At 40.9% G+C, this 14,517-nt stretch overlaps 1 non-coding gene across 1 annotated transcript; it reads left to right on the top strand.

The window, feature by feature from the left end:
• Positions 1-2,703: 2,703 nt before the first annotated feature.
• Positions 2,704-2,895, top strand: LOC132847775 (U2 spliceosomal RNA). The gene has a single exon (XR_009648665.1). It is a non-coding gene; the product is annotated as a U2 spliceosomal RNA (small nuclear RNA).
• Positions 2,896-14,517: the final 11,622 nt, after the last annotated feature.

Consider the following 14,517-nt stretch of genomic DNA (forward strand, 5'->3'; position numbering starts at 1 on the left):
ATGATGGAGTATATCAAATATCACCCATCATCTGTGTTTTTTTAAACATTACTCAGAGGGAGAAGTTTCAGTACTATTTTAAAAACACTTATAAACATTTTTTTTAACATCTTCCAGATGCAGTATTTAATAAGCTCATTAGTGAGCAAATGAAGACAGAAAAGACAACCAGACCTGTGTGAAGTGACAAGTCAGTATGTTATTATGCAACATTACTACAAATATGTTATAAAGCTCGGCTATTGAACAGATTCAGATTATTGACGAACTCAGACAGTGATGTGTATGGAAGCCCATGAATGGGCAATTGCTTTTCGCTCAGTATGTGAGTTGTACACACCACCACATGCGAACGACACGAAACCGCTCCTCACCCCTCTGAACCTGCGATACGAAAAAAACAGCGGCTCACATATAAAGCGGCTAATCACATAGAAAATATCACAAGATATGATATTTTTAGCAGATATATTGCCCCCTGCCTGCACCAAAGCCTTCTTTTCCGCTTCTTTAAGAGCTTCTCTATGAAATTTATGTTGAGACGTTAAGAACGAAAACGGCTCCACAGCTTTTAACCGTCACAATTGATTTGCAAATGATCTGAGGATGACAACTCCCATGAACACAAATCAAATGAAGAGTCATACGTTCAAATCCTGCTCGTTTTTCTCTCGCTGTGATAAATGCAATCGAGTTTACTAGTGTAGTTCAGGATCGCAGGAGGCCATGTCTACATGAGGCATTTCTAATTTGCATACTCAAGCACATGTTAAATGTCCACCTTCGTAGTTTCTTGGGTATTTAAAATAACATAAAATAACAAGGCTCGTGATTAAATATTTAAAATAGTCCCATGTAAATAAGCTTAATGATGGGTCCAGAGGATGACTGAGAACTGGCACATGCTTTTACACACAGACATAAAATTTTCATCTCTCTCTCTCTCTCTCTCTCTCTCTCTCTCTTTCTCTCCGTGTTTTGCTGTGACTTTCTCCTGCAGTGCGGCAGCAGCAGTGAAGAGCAGCTCTTGTATCCTATTCCCTTCCCTCCATACAGAAGCAGCGCTTTGTTCCGTCTGCATGCAAAAACATCACTGTGAAAATCTGCTGCATAATGCTCAAGTTTCTCCAAAATGACTGTCTGATCTAGAAAGAAACGGCATGGACTGTAAGCAGCTAGTTTTGCTACGCATAACAAGTCACTCCTACCTGCTTTGTTGTATACACCATTACACCTAATACACACAGTGTGTCTGTTTTATATATTTAAAATTAAAAAAAAAAAATCTTAAAAATCATAAAATGGTGTGTGTACATGGTTGGATATCTATGTCTATTTAATATATATATATATATATATATATATATATATATATATATATATATATATATATATATATATATATATATATATTTATTTTTTTATTTTTTTATTTTTGTATTTTTTTAATGTTCTATTTTAAAATGAGGATGACTGCAGGTTTCCTTCGTCCGCAGCCTGAGAGTTCAATAGCCCCACTGTAGTACAGCTCACCGCACACGGAAGACATCTCTAACTGCTCTGTTCTGCCTGTCTGATTTAATTGACGTTCTTGGTTGGTTAACAACAATCAAGTGAGACAGAGACAGAGGAGCTATTCCATATCTCCCAAAGAGAGCACAGAAAATTATACTCTCATGGCCAAGGACTGGCATTGGCTTTGCTTGGGAATTTAAAGATTTCAGTTCAATTAGAGGATCTGTCTAATTGCTGCATTGCTGCCAGTGCATTAAAGCGTTCAGTTGAATTCTTTCACCTTCAGCAGTCAGGTATTTATTTCCCATGGCTATTTACAATTTCAATGACTTTGATAGAACTTTCTTTTGTGAAAAAAATAAAAAACAACAAAATAAAAAGTAGCTAAACTACAGGCAGCTGATGAATTAAAGGAAAAACCAAGTAGTACTGTTTAGCTCTAGCGGGTATTTGTTTATTATTTCGCTTACATGGTTGGGCTCAAATTAGAGTGAAGGGTCACTGCAAACCAATACAATGTTCTTCTGCCTGATTATGCTGTTATGAAACATTTGTATAATGATGGGCATGGTCTCATTCACAACCTTAACCTATTGAGCCACCACTGCCCCTGCAATCAACAACACAGAACTTTAACCACTTGAGCCACCACTGCCCGTGTGATCAACAACACAGAACCTTAACCACTTAAACCACCACTGCCCGTGTGATCAACAACACAGAACCTTAACCACTTAAACCACCACTGCCCCTATGATCAACAACACAGAACCTCAACCACTTGAGCCACCACTGACCCTGTGATCAACAACACAGAACTTTAACCACTTGAGCCACCACTGCCCGTGTGATCAACAACACAGAACCTTAACCACTTAAACCACCCCTGTGTGTGCAGTTGTGCCCTGCAGTGGGTTGGCACCCTGTTCCAAGTGTCCCCTGTCTTGTGCCCACATGCCCTGGGATTGACTCCAGGCTCCCCTTTGACAAGTAGATCAGAAAACGGATGGTTTCATGCAAACATGCGTCACAAAATTGAGAATTTTTTTCCTACATAATCTCCATTTCATTCAATGCGTAAGTTTCAGCTCTAAAGTCCAAAATCCTTTTGAAAAAATTAAATTCATCAATGGCTGTCATTTCATTTACCCTCTTAAACTAGCATTGTTTTTGACATGCTATAAGACCATCGCTTCTCAGGTTTTTGAATTAGATCAAGTGTAGTATCTATTCTTATCAGTTTAATATCTGATACATCCTCTTTATGAGGACTTCATATTAATTAAACAGATTTTTAGAGATGGGCATCAGAAAAGGGGCTTGCACCATCCACTCCATGTATCAACCTGGTGTTGCAGTTGCAGTACTAATACAGTACAGTAGTGGCACATGTGTTTAAGGCTCTGGCATGTTGAGTGGGGAATCAGAGGTCAAGCCCCAGCACTGCCAAGCTGCCACTGTGAGGCCCTTAACTCATTGCCCCAGAGGTGCTGTATCATGGCTGACCCAGTGCTCTAACTACAATTTCCGGAGTTAAAACATGTGAAGAAAGTCTGTGCTGTAATGTGTATGGGACAAAATGAATGCTTATTTTCTATAAGATACACGTTGGACTCTAAACAGTATAGATCCTGATTTACAGCCATGTGTCTGCCATTTTAATGTAAATACTGTTTGGAGTCTACTGTTTGGAGTCTACTGTTTGTTTATACTGTCAGCTGTCCCACCACGTCTTACCTGATTGTGACTGCGTACCCTTGAGCATGACTGTTCTAATAAAAGCTTGCCACTCTTCTGCCTGACCTACACGTCTGATCGTGACAGCACAAAACATTCCATTCAGACTACAATTCTTTACAACAAAGGCGCACAATACTTTGTACAGCCGTCAGGTACTCAATTCAACTATGTGTAAATTAAATACAGCATAATTGAAAATGTCACTGAACAATTCATTCATGATATGCAAAGTCAGTAATTCTTTAGTTTGCATAACTGGACTTAATGCCATGTATTTTTTTGTGCAAGGTCATATACTTTAAGTGAGGGCAGGAGAATTTTTTTATAAACACATATTTAACACATTCAACACATGATTGAGTCCTAATGTTCAGTCAAGAACCAAATGACTGCAAGTGTGATCTTGCTTTCATACTCACTCACTCATCTTCTACCGCTTATCCGAACTACTCTCAGGTCACGGGGAGCCTGTGCCTATCGCAGGCGTCATCGGGCATCAAGGCAGGATACACCCTGGACGGAGTGCCAACCCATCGCAGGGCACACACACACACACACACACACACACACACTCTCATTCACTCATGCAATCACACACTACGGACAATTTTCCAGAGATGCCAATCAACCTACCATGCATGTCTTTGGACCGGGGGAGGAAACCGGAGTACCCGGAGGAAACCCCTGAGGCACGGGGAGAACATGCAAACTCCACACACACAAGGCGGAGGCAGGAATCAAACCCCCAACCCTGGAGGTGTGAGGCCAACATGCTAACCACTAAGCCACCGTGCCCCCCTTGCTTTTATACAAGAGATCTTTAAACAAGAAATGAATATGAAGTAAGTGACCTTTCAGACACAACATGAACTAATGTTTTGTTTATTAGTGCTAGTAGAAACAGATCCCAAACTCACTTTATAACACGTCGATTAGTTCGCAAGCTTGCTCATAGTCGTACGTTGCTTTTAAAGGTGCTGTTTAAAAGAAAAATGGTGTCTTTTCTTCCTTTTTATCTTCATCTGATAAGATGAGTGATGCATGCAATGAAATGTCCTAGTGAGATTAAGGGGAATTTTTTGGAAAAAAATTGGATTTTGAGTTATGAACCTGGCTTCGCCATTTGAATCAAATAAGCTCGTTCTAAAGATGTAAAAAAAAAAAAAAAAAAAAATTACTGGCTGGAAAACATTTTATAACCTCCATTTAATAGCATTTTGGCTGACAGCCTTATCCAGGGTGACATATTCAATCGCAACTGAAAAATTGAGGGTTGAGGGCCTTGCTCAGAAGTGGAAGCTTGTTGGACCTGGCAACCTTAGATTCAGAAGCCCAATGCCTTAACAACTAAGCTACCAAATCCCCCATTTTTGGACAATTCGATCTTAAGATGAGAAATCCTAAGTTAAAGTATCTTTACACGATATTAACCAAACATATTTTAGACAAACATACTTCTTCAACAGTGAGCATGCACTTATTAATACCTGGCACTGAAACAACTAACACAGCCATGCTAGCTGTCAGCTTTAATCATCTCTGAATCACAAGTCACTCCGTCTTCAGCCAGTAGCCATCGATAGGAGACGAAAGGAGAGAAAAAGAAATAGGTAATTGAGTAAGAGATGGCAAGAAGGGAGGAGAGCAGTAGTGAGGGATGGAGGTGTGTGTTTTTGTTGTGCTGAGAGAATCACCCTGCTTGTTTTCAATCAGAGGTAAAGTACACCACCACCCAGTGCTGTCCTCCTTCGTGACTCTTCTCACAGAGTGGAAAAATCCCATTACTCTCCAAACAGCCTGGGCTGCGTCAAATGATACTCCAGCCTGGGTAATTACGTCTCTCAATGCTGACCCTTGGTGACAGGCGGCTACCCTGTGTGTTTTTTGAAACGATCAACAGGCCTGCCAGCAGAACTGCTTATTTAGAGATGATTCGATATCATTGTGTTAGAAGACAAGGACTGATAGGCTTAAAATAAATAAATAAATAAATAAAAATTGAAAAATGTAGAGAATAGGAAAGGGACTCTATACGATTGCTGTTCTCAAACTTCTCGGCACAGCGGGTGCCGAGATACGATGGCGACGGTTTTCTCTAACAAACTTAGATTGTTCTCAAACTGTCAAATGAAAATTGAGATAAAATGATGGGACTTTTGCTTTCTCAGGTACTGAATGAAAACTTCACCTATCATTCTGATATTTCTTTTTTGTAAAAATGCTAAGCTATAAAATGTTTTGCACAATTGCAGCTTTCACACAAAAATCACTTACACTGCAAATATACAGTACCGCAGTATAAATAATAAATATAAACATTTAAACATTTTTTTGAGGTTTTTTTTTCCACGTGTTACAGGATGGGATAAAAATAATTCTATTTTTTTCTCTGATATTCCAATCCATCGTTGTTCGTGGTGTCGTTCTGATACCAGTCCTGGGTTTCCAGATTAAGATTCCACATTCATATATTCAACAGTAAGACTCATCTGATCATCTTCTTAATACACGTTATTTACAATTTACAATTTACTTTTTAAAATTACAATCATCGGAGATGGTCATTTCAGAAAAGAAAAATGTTTTTAACTGACATTAATATTCACTCACTCACTCGCTCATCTTCTACCGCTTATCCGAACTACCTCGGGTCACGGGGAGCCTGTGCCTATCTCAGGCTTCATCGGGCATCAAGGCAGGATACACCCTGGACGGAGTGCCAACCCATCGCAGGGCACACACACACACACTCTCATTCACTCACGCAATCACACACTACGGACAATTTTTCCAGAGATGCCAATCAACCTACCATGCATGTCTTTGGACCGGGGGAGGAAACCGGAGTACCCGGAGGAAACCCCCGAGGCACGGGGAGAACATGCAAACTCCACACACACAAGGTGGAGGTGGGAATCAAACCCCCAACCCTGGAGGTGTGAGGCGAACGTGCTAACCACTAAGCCACCGTGCCCCCACATTAATATTCAGTAGTATTAAAATGATGTAGTGAGAGCAAATGGTTCAGACTGAAGATGAAATCCAGTAAAGATCAACAGAATTTTAGACTTACACTTATAAATAAAAACAGTTATCATTATTTTAAAAGCCAGAAAGTGGAAACCCATCTTTGAAGTGTAACCCATCAGAATCTCTCCTGTAACACTGACTTTGAATCAGAACTGAAACTGCACACAAATATAAATGTAGAATAAATTTAATAAAGCAATATTTCCATAAAAATTGTCCGTAGTGTGTGATTGCGTGAGTGAATGAGAGAGTGTGTGTGTGTGTGTGTGTGTGTGTGCCCTGCGATGGGTTGGCACTCCGTCCAGGGTGTATCCTGCCTTGATGCCCAAAGACGCCTGAGATAGGCACAGTCTCCCCGTGACCCGAGGTAGTTCGGATAAGCGGTAGAAAATGAATGAGAAATATTTCCATAAGCAGAACAAATAAACCAGTTGAACTGGATAAAGAAATGTAACTCCAAATTCCACTCAACTCCAGACTGTCATAGAAAAGACATGAATTATATTTTATTATATATTATTTCATTCAGTGTCAACCAAATGAGGATGAGGTTCAGTACTGAGTCCGTTTCTAATCTCACAGAGTTTTTCCTCCCTACCTCTGCCTCAGGCTAGTTAAATAGTAACTTAATTATAAACTTTACATTTTTATTCTATGTTCCTGTACTTCTGTAAAGCTGCTTTGAGAACATATACGTTGTAAAGTGCACTATATAAATAATTTGAATTTAATTGAATGAATTCATTGTGTTCTGCAGAGTTAAGAGAAATGAATTTATTACTCCTGTGGTGAATATGTCAGTGGCAGCCTATACTGGTGCTGGGAAAACTCTTGGAAAATGTCTGTGTGAAAATCCCAGGAAGCTTTAAAAAAGGAAAAAGTCAGGTTTTAAATCTCTGGAGTATTTTGGAAGTATTTGGACTTGGATATAAAAATAGATATCTACAAGGAATAACTTTGCTCAACAGCAGCTCTCTACATGAGAACAGAAACATGTTTCTGGAAGGCGATCTAAATGGTTGGCCCTAAAAGGTCCGCTTGGCCCCCAGTTAACATGAGAATGCAAATTCATTTAATCCCACAGCAATCAGCCATCACTCTGAACTTTGGGCATGAGGAATGCTTTACATATCTGTCCCCATTTGCTGCCAATTCAAAGCCATTTTAGCTTTGTACAGTTTTCTTTTCTCCTTCCTGTTCTGGGCTTTTAATGGGAGGCAGTCTGTGTGTGTGTGTGTGTGTGTGTGTGTGTGTGTGTGTGTGTGTGTGTGTGTGTGTGTGTGTGTGTGTGTGTGTGTGTTGGCAGAGAGAGAGAAAGAGAGGGAAAGAGGCAGACAGATACAGAGAGAGAGTTAGACAGAAAAATAGGAGACAGACAGACAGAGAGAGTCAGAGAGAGAGAAACACATACACAGAGACAGAAAGAGAGAGACAGACAGAGAGAGAGAAACACATACACAGAGACAGAAAGAGAGAGACAGACAGAGAGAGAGAGAAACACATACACAGAGACAGAAAGAGAGAGACAGACAGAGAGAGAGAGAAACATACACAGAGACAGAAAGAGAGAGACAGACAGAGAGAGAGAGAAACATACACAGAGACAGAAAGAGAGAGACAGACAGAGAGAGAGAGAAACATACACAGAGACAGAAAGAGAGAGACAGACAGAGAGAGAGAGAAACATACACAGAGACAGAAAGAGAGAGACAGACAGAGAGAGAGAGAAACACATACACAGAGACAGAAAGAGAGAGACAGACAGAGAGAGAGAGAAACACATACACAGAGACAGAAAGAGAGAGACAGACAGAGAGAGAGAGAAACACATACACAGAGACAGAAAGAGAGAGACAGACAGAGAGAGAGAGAAACACATACACAGAGACAGAAAGAGAGAGACAGACAGAGAGAGAGAGAGAAACATACACAGAGACAGAAAGAGAGAGACAGACAGAGAGAGAGAAAGAGAGAAAAACACATACACAGAGAGAGGAAGAGAGAGAAACCGAGACAGACATACACACAGAGTGTAGAGAGAGAGCATGAGTATTCATTAGAAAAGAATAAAAAATAAACAGTAAGTGCCCATAAAACTCTGACCTCATGAGTTGGTCTGTGTCTCAGGGAACACTGGCTCTGCACCAGTCCATCAATCGAGGATCTAAAGCTCCACATATTTCTAGCATCTATTTTCAATATGGAAATACGTTAATGCAGTTATGATTCCCACAGACCTGAGAGCCACCAGCACAGGACAGAGAGGCTAATTTATGTGTGCAAATAAATAGAATAATTTACAAATTATAGGAGCTCTGATTAGACTATAGTTCTAACCTATAACGCATATCACAGGTTTATATTAATGTACTTGTTATGGTTTCCATGGTAACAACCTTACGCAGGGGCTTTTATAGTGGACGCTCCACATAAACATGAACAGCACTCACACTATAATGCGACAAGTCCGGATCTTAAAGACACTCTCAGAGAAACAAAACAAAAGGTATTGTACATATGCAACATCATAAAATAATTATAAAATAAGATGTTTATTCAAAACAAGTGTAACGTTCTGTTCAGGAGTTATATATATATATATATATATACAGTATTTAAATAAAAACCTTTCCTTCGTTCATTAGGCTTTTAGTAAATCAGGGTCTGAGTACACGTTTATCTCCTGATTCAGAAGAAAGGGAAAGGAAATAGCAGATTTGAATTCATTTTAATTTTAAGAATTATTACATTTTAAAAAACAAAACAAAAACACTGCAATTGTTATAATGTGTTCCAGGATGATTTGTATCAGTGATGCTGCATGTGATTCCACTTTCTTACTGCTCCATCTTTTTTCCCTGCTCTCTCTCTCTCTCTCTCTCTCTCTCTCTCTCTCTCTCTCTCTCTCTCTCTCTCTCTCTCTCTCTCTCCTTCCTCCCTCCCCTCTTTCACATGCTGCATACAGCTGAGCAGACAGGCAGTAAGAGTGAAGGCAGCAGATCGCGAGCTGGCAGTGACAGAGTGCAGCTGTCCACTCTATAATGACTCCTACTCAGTGCCAGCAAGGTTAACGGGCCGTGGGCTTTTTTCTGGAGGAGGACCACAGTCCCTACTCCTCCTCCTCCACCTCCTCCTCCCTTTGTGCCATCAAGGTCCTTTAGGGAGACAGCAGTCCTACACACTACAGCAGCTCGACTCAGAGCACTGGCAAATTAGACATTTTTCTCTGCCTCACTTTTCCCATTCCCTCCATCCCTTATTCCCATCCGCTGCACTTTTCCTTAAGTCTTTTATCCCCAGGGTCACAGTTGCTCATCCGTTCATTCCCCACTACTACGAGAAATCGCTCTCTGCTCAAACCCATTTATCGCTTTTCTACTTCTTCCTGCATCTCATATCTCTCTCTTCTTTGCACCATCTCGTCTATGGTGTGGTATCCTGCCATTTTGGGTCCTGCCGGTGCAGACTGTGTTTTTGTAGCCCTGCTCTAGGGAGACCTCTGGGTTGAAGTCCTGGCACGTGGATCATGTAAACATGGAGACCAGACATGAAAGCCAAGCATGGTGCATCCAGTGAACAAACAGCCAATGAGACGTGTTGTAACAGCTTACACAAAGATGACAGCCCATGTCAAATGTTCTTTTTCTATTTTACACCCTCTTCCATGATCCCTACACACACACACACACACACACACACACACACTCAAAATGCCCTCAGCCCAGTCAAACTTCATGTTACATATTCAAGAATTTGTTATTTTTACACACATTAAATTTACAGGGTTTGGCAGACACCCTTATCCAGAGAGACTAAGAGTTTATCACATTTTGGCAGCGTCAGCTTGGTGGAGAAACATTCTGAGCAGTAGTTCAACACCTTAACCACCAGGACACACACACACAACATGCAAACACACACAAACACAACATACACAACATACAAACAAACACACAACACACACATGCAACACACAAGTATACAACTCAAGTCAAGAGTCAAGAAGCTTTTATTGTCATTTCAACCATATATAGCTGTTGCAGTACACAGTGAAATGAGACAACGTATCTCCAGGCCCATGGTGCAACATAAAACAAAGACAGAGCTAAGGACTTAAGTAAGTTAGTCCTAGCGACATAAAGTGCATCTGTGCAACCTGGTGCAAACAGTGCAAGTACAAGCACAAGACATTACACAGAAGACAATACACAAAAGACAATGCACAAAAGCAGCGCCAACCAGTGTAAATACTGTGTTTTCTATTGCATGTGCAGAAATACTGGAATGAACACTTAGTGTAGTAGCAGCAGTTATATGAGGTATTGTAATGTATTGTGCAAGACAGCATGTGCAAAGAGCAAAAACAGTGTGCAAAAACATCATGTAAACAGTTTGATATGGTGGTGCTGCAGACATGGATGTACTGTATATTGGAAAAGTGTGTATTTGCTGTAAGTCACTGCAGTTCAAATACAATACAGTCTAAATAAAGTTGATTGTGCATGTGTGTGTATTGTGCTTGGTACAGTTCAGTTCAGTTACTTAAGAGTTTGATGGCTTGTGGAAAGAAACTTTTACACAGTCTGGTCTTGAGGGCCTGAATGCTTCGGTAACCTTTTTCCAGATGGCAGTAGAATGAAGAGTGTGAGTGAGGGGCGTGTGGGGTCAATGTCCATGATAGAGGGAAGAGAGACTCTAATGATCTTCTCAGCTGTCCTCACTATCCTCTGCAGGGTCTTGCGATCCGAGATGGTGCAGTTCCCAAACCAGACAGTGATGCAGCTGCTCAGAATGCTCTCAGTAGTCCCTTTGTAAAATGTGGCCAGGATGGTGGGAAGGAGATGGGCTTTCCTCAGCCTTCATAAAAAGTAGAGACGCTACTGGACTTTGTTGGTGATAGAGAGCTGGTGTTAAGTGACAAGGTGAAGTTCTCCACTAGATGAACACAAAGAAATTTGGTGATCTTGATGATCTCTACAGATGATCCATCAATGTTCATTGGCGAGTGGTCACTCTGTACTCTCCTAAAGTCAACAACCATCTCTTTAGTTTTATCAACATTCAGAGAAAGATTGTTGGCGCTACATCAGGCAGATAGCTGTTGCACCTCCTCACCTCCACAGTTGTGAGTCAGCAAGGTGAACAGCAGTGGACTGAGCATGCAGCCCTGAGGGGCTCCAGTGCTCAGTGTGGTGAGAGATGCTGTTCCCAATCCAGAGTCAGTCAGAAAATCCAGGATCCAGTTGCAGAGGGAGGTGTTCAGTCCCAGCAGGCTCAGCTTCTCAATCAGGTTCTGAGGGATGATTGTGTTGAATGCTGAAATAAAGTCTATGAACAGCATTCATACATAAGTGTCTTCATTGGGTGAGGGCTAAATGAGGGCCGATTAGGGATAGTTTTTAGCCTAGCATGGACACCCACCCGCTTACTATGTTTCTGCTTCCTCAAGCACCACTTTTGGCTTCCCCTCTCCTTTTCCTTGGTATTAGGCAATGCCGAGGACTGGAGGCCTGGTCTCCGCAGCAAGCTGAGACACATCATTGTGCGATTGGTTGTTGCACGATTTCTGTAAATTCTGGCGGTCGTATACATTTCTGGCATTTAGCAGACACCCTTATCCAGAGTGACTTAAAATTTATTTCTTGTTGCCTGGGATTCAAACTCATGACCTTCCCGTCATTAGTCAACACCTTAACCACTAGGCTACCACATCCCATCAAGGATGCATGAACACTACTGTCTCTGGTGTCAATGTACTAGGAATAGTCGGGCTAAAAAATGTAAATAGCACTATATTGTGTCCAGAGTGGATGCTGCGTGCTACTGCCATGCCGCCATCTTAGGTACTAACCCTAAACCCAGTGCATGTGAGTAAATTTCAGTATCTTTCCTGTCTTACCCTGACTACTTGATGTAGAAGACAGGTCTGAATAATTTAGGGTATAAATTATTGTCACCTCCAAAACAGAATTAGACATATTATATAATTCAGGTGCTGCAGACTGTATGCGAAGGAGGACATATGGGATGTTATATTAGATTTTGAAGTTAAGTAAAAAAATTGAGAACAGTTTTTACTTGTAGGTGCATCTACAGTACTTAAGATTGTATTACATTTTATAAAGGGAATGTGACAGCTGTTTTCCAGCAGATGTCATTGCTCTGCATTCTCCAATATATAAACGTTAATTTGCTGCAGTAATCAGGAATGTTACACTCTGTGTTATGATTTTTAGCATTGAACACCAGTGTGTAGTAAATCTTGCTGAGCATGCTGGATAGTTTTGTTTTTAAGCACATGGGAAATAAATAAAAAACTCCATTAGAAATATAAGAGCAGGCAAGCAGGCGTAAGTGGAGGTAAAGACCACAAATCAATGTTATTGTACTTCAGACTGTGATTTCGAACTCACCCTATTTGTTGCAGGTCTTATGCTGCTATTGACTGAGATGTAAAATTACACAAATGTCAAAGGTTTTTTCTGGCTCAGCAGTGAGTCCAATAAATGTTCAATCCGACGCATGGCTTGCAGCTCACACACTGATAACCAGCTCTTGAGAGAGTGTCAGAGAGAGGAGAGAAAGATGTGAGGGAGCTCATCGTTGATCATTCAGAAAGAGATTTAAATGAGAAGACTGAAGGTGTTTTAACATTTGGCTGGAATACTTGAGGAGTTTGCACAGAGGACGGAATCTGGAGCTGCATTCATCTAAAAATCCTAACTCTGCTAGTCAAAGCTCTGACTAGGAAGAACAATCAATCAATACGGAGGTAGTAATTAAATGGAAAGATTCTAACAAAAGATGAACATGAAGGGATTAATAAAAAATGACAATTCCAACAGCATTCAGACTTCCACACTTCCAGGATTAGTTTACATCATTTACATTTGGCAGACTCCCTTATTAGGAGCAATGTACAAAAGTGCTCTGAAGTCTAATCCAATGAAGACATTATCACTGGATCACTAGGTTACAGACTTCAGATTCCATCAACCTCAAACTCAAACTCACTACCTCGGGAAGAGGTAGGACATCACCCGTCATTTGCCAGTGACTCAGCTGTTCAGACGTCTAGGGGACGCCCCGGTGCCAGAACAGAAAAGAGTCTTGTAGTATACCTGCATCTTACCCTGAGAGATGGTGGGACCAGTCGAGCAGTGCTGGTAGATCTGAGCGAGCGAGCTGCAGTGTTAGAAGTGATAAGGGCTTTGAGGTAAGAGGGAGATGGTCCATTTTTGGTTTTGCAGGCAAGCATCAATGTTTTAAAACTGATGTGTGCAGCTACTGTAAGCCAGTAGTGGAGTGGAGGGACCATAGTAGTAAATACACACATTGTTACAGTACTGTACAGATTCAGCTGATTGCTGTTGATGTTAGTTTTATCATTTTATTTTAACTTATTTATTTATTTATTTTACTACTACTATTGGTACAAAAACCCATGCAGCAAAAAAAAAAAACATGCTTTTTAGACAAATAGTAGGTCACAATGTCATAACATTACTTATCCATGCAATCCAGCATGAGATGACTACGTTTTCCTCAATGTTCAGTGAATGAAATCTTCCACCGAACCTTAAAAGAAGAAGTAGCATGACAATTTGAAGCAATCCCATTACCTGGCATGTGCTGTCAAGCGTGGATTGCTTTCAGACATGACACAGACCTGACCAGAACAAAATGCAACCTGATTGGTGCTCGGAAGAGCTTCAGGGCTTGAAAGCAGCTTTCGCACTTCACCTTTACAAGAAGTGTGAAGATGACCAAAGGCTGTACCATTAAGGACAAAACTAGTTTATATCAATTATATTACAATACAACTCAATGCCTGGACACCTTACAACCTTATGCCTTTATTTTAAAAAGTAACATAACACATATTGTGTAGAGAGAAAGAGAGAGAGAGAGAGAGAGAGAGCGAGAGAGAGAGAGAGAGAGAGAGAGAGAGAGAGAGAGAGAGAGAGAGAGAGAGAGAGAGAGAGAGAGAGAGAGAGAGAGAGAGAGAGAGAGAGAGAGAGAGAGAGAATGAGGGATGGAGGTAGGAAGAGAGAGAGAGAGAGAGAGAGAGAGAGAGAGACAGAGAGAGAGAGAGAGAATGAGAGGGAATGAGAGAGAGAGAGAGAGAGAGAGAGAGAGAGAGAGAGAGAGAGAGAGAGAGAGAGAGAGAGAGAGAGAGAGAGAGAGAGAGAGAGAGAGAGAGAGAGAGATAATGAGGAAGGGAGGGAAAGA

The sequence above is a fragment of the Tachysurus vachellii genome, chromosome 6, assembly GCF_030014155.1.
Source record: "Tachysurus vachellii isolate PV-2020 chromosome 6, HZAU_Pvac_v1, whole genome shotgun sequence".
NCBI classification, from domain to species: Eukaryota; Metazoa; Chordata; class Actinopteri; order Siluriformes; family Bagridae; genus Tachysurus; species Tachysurus vachellii.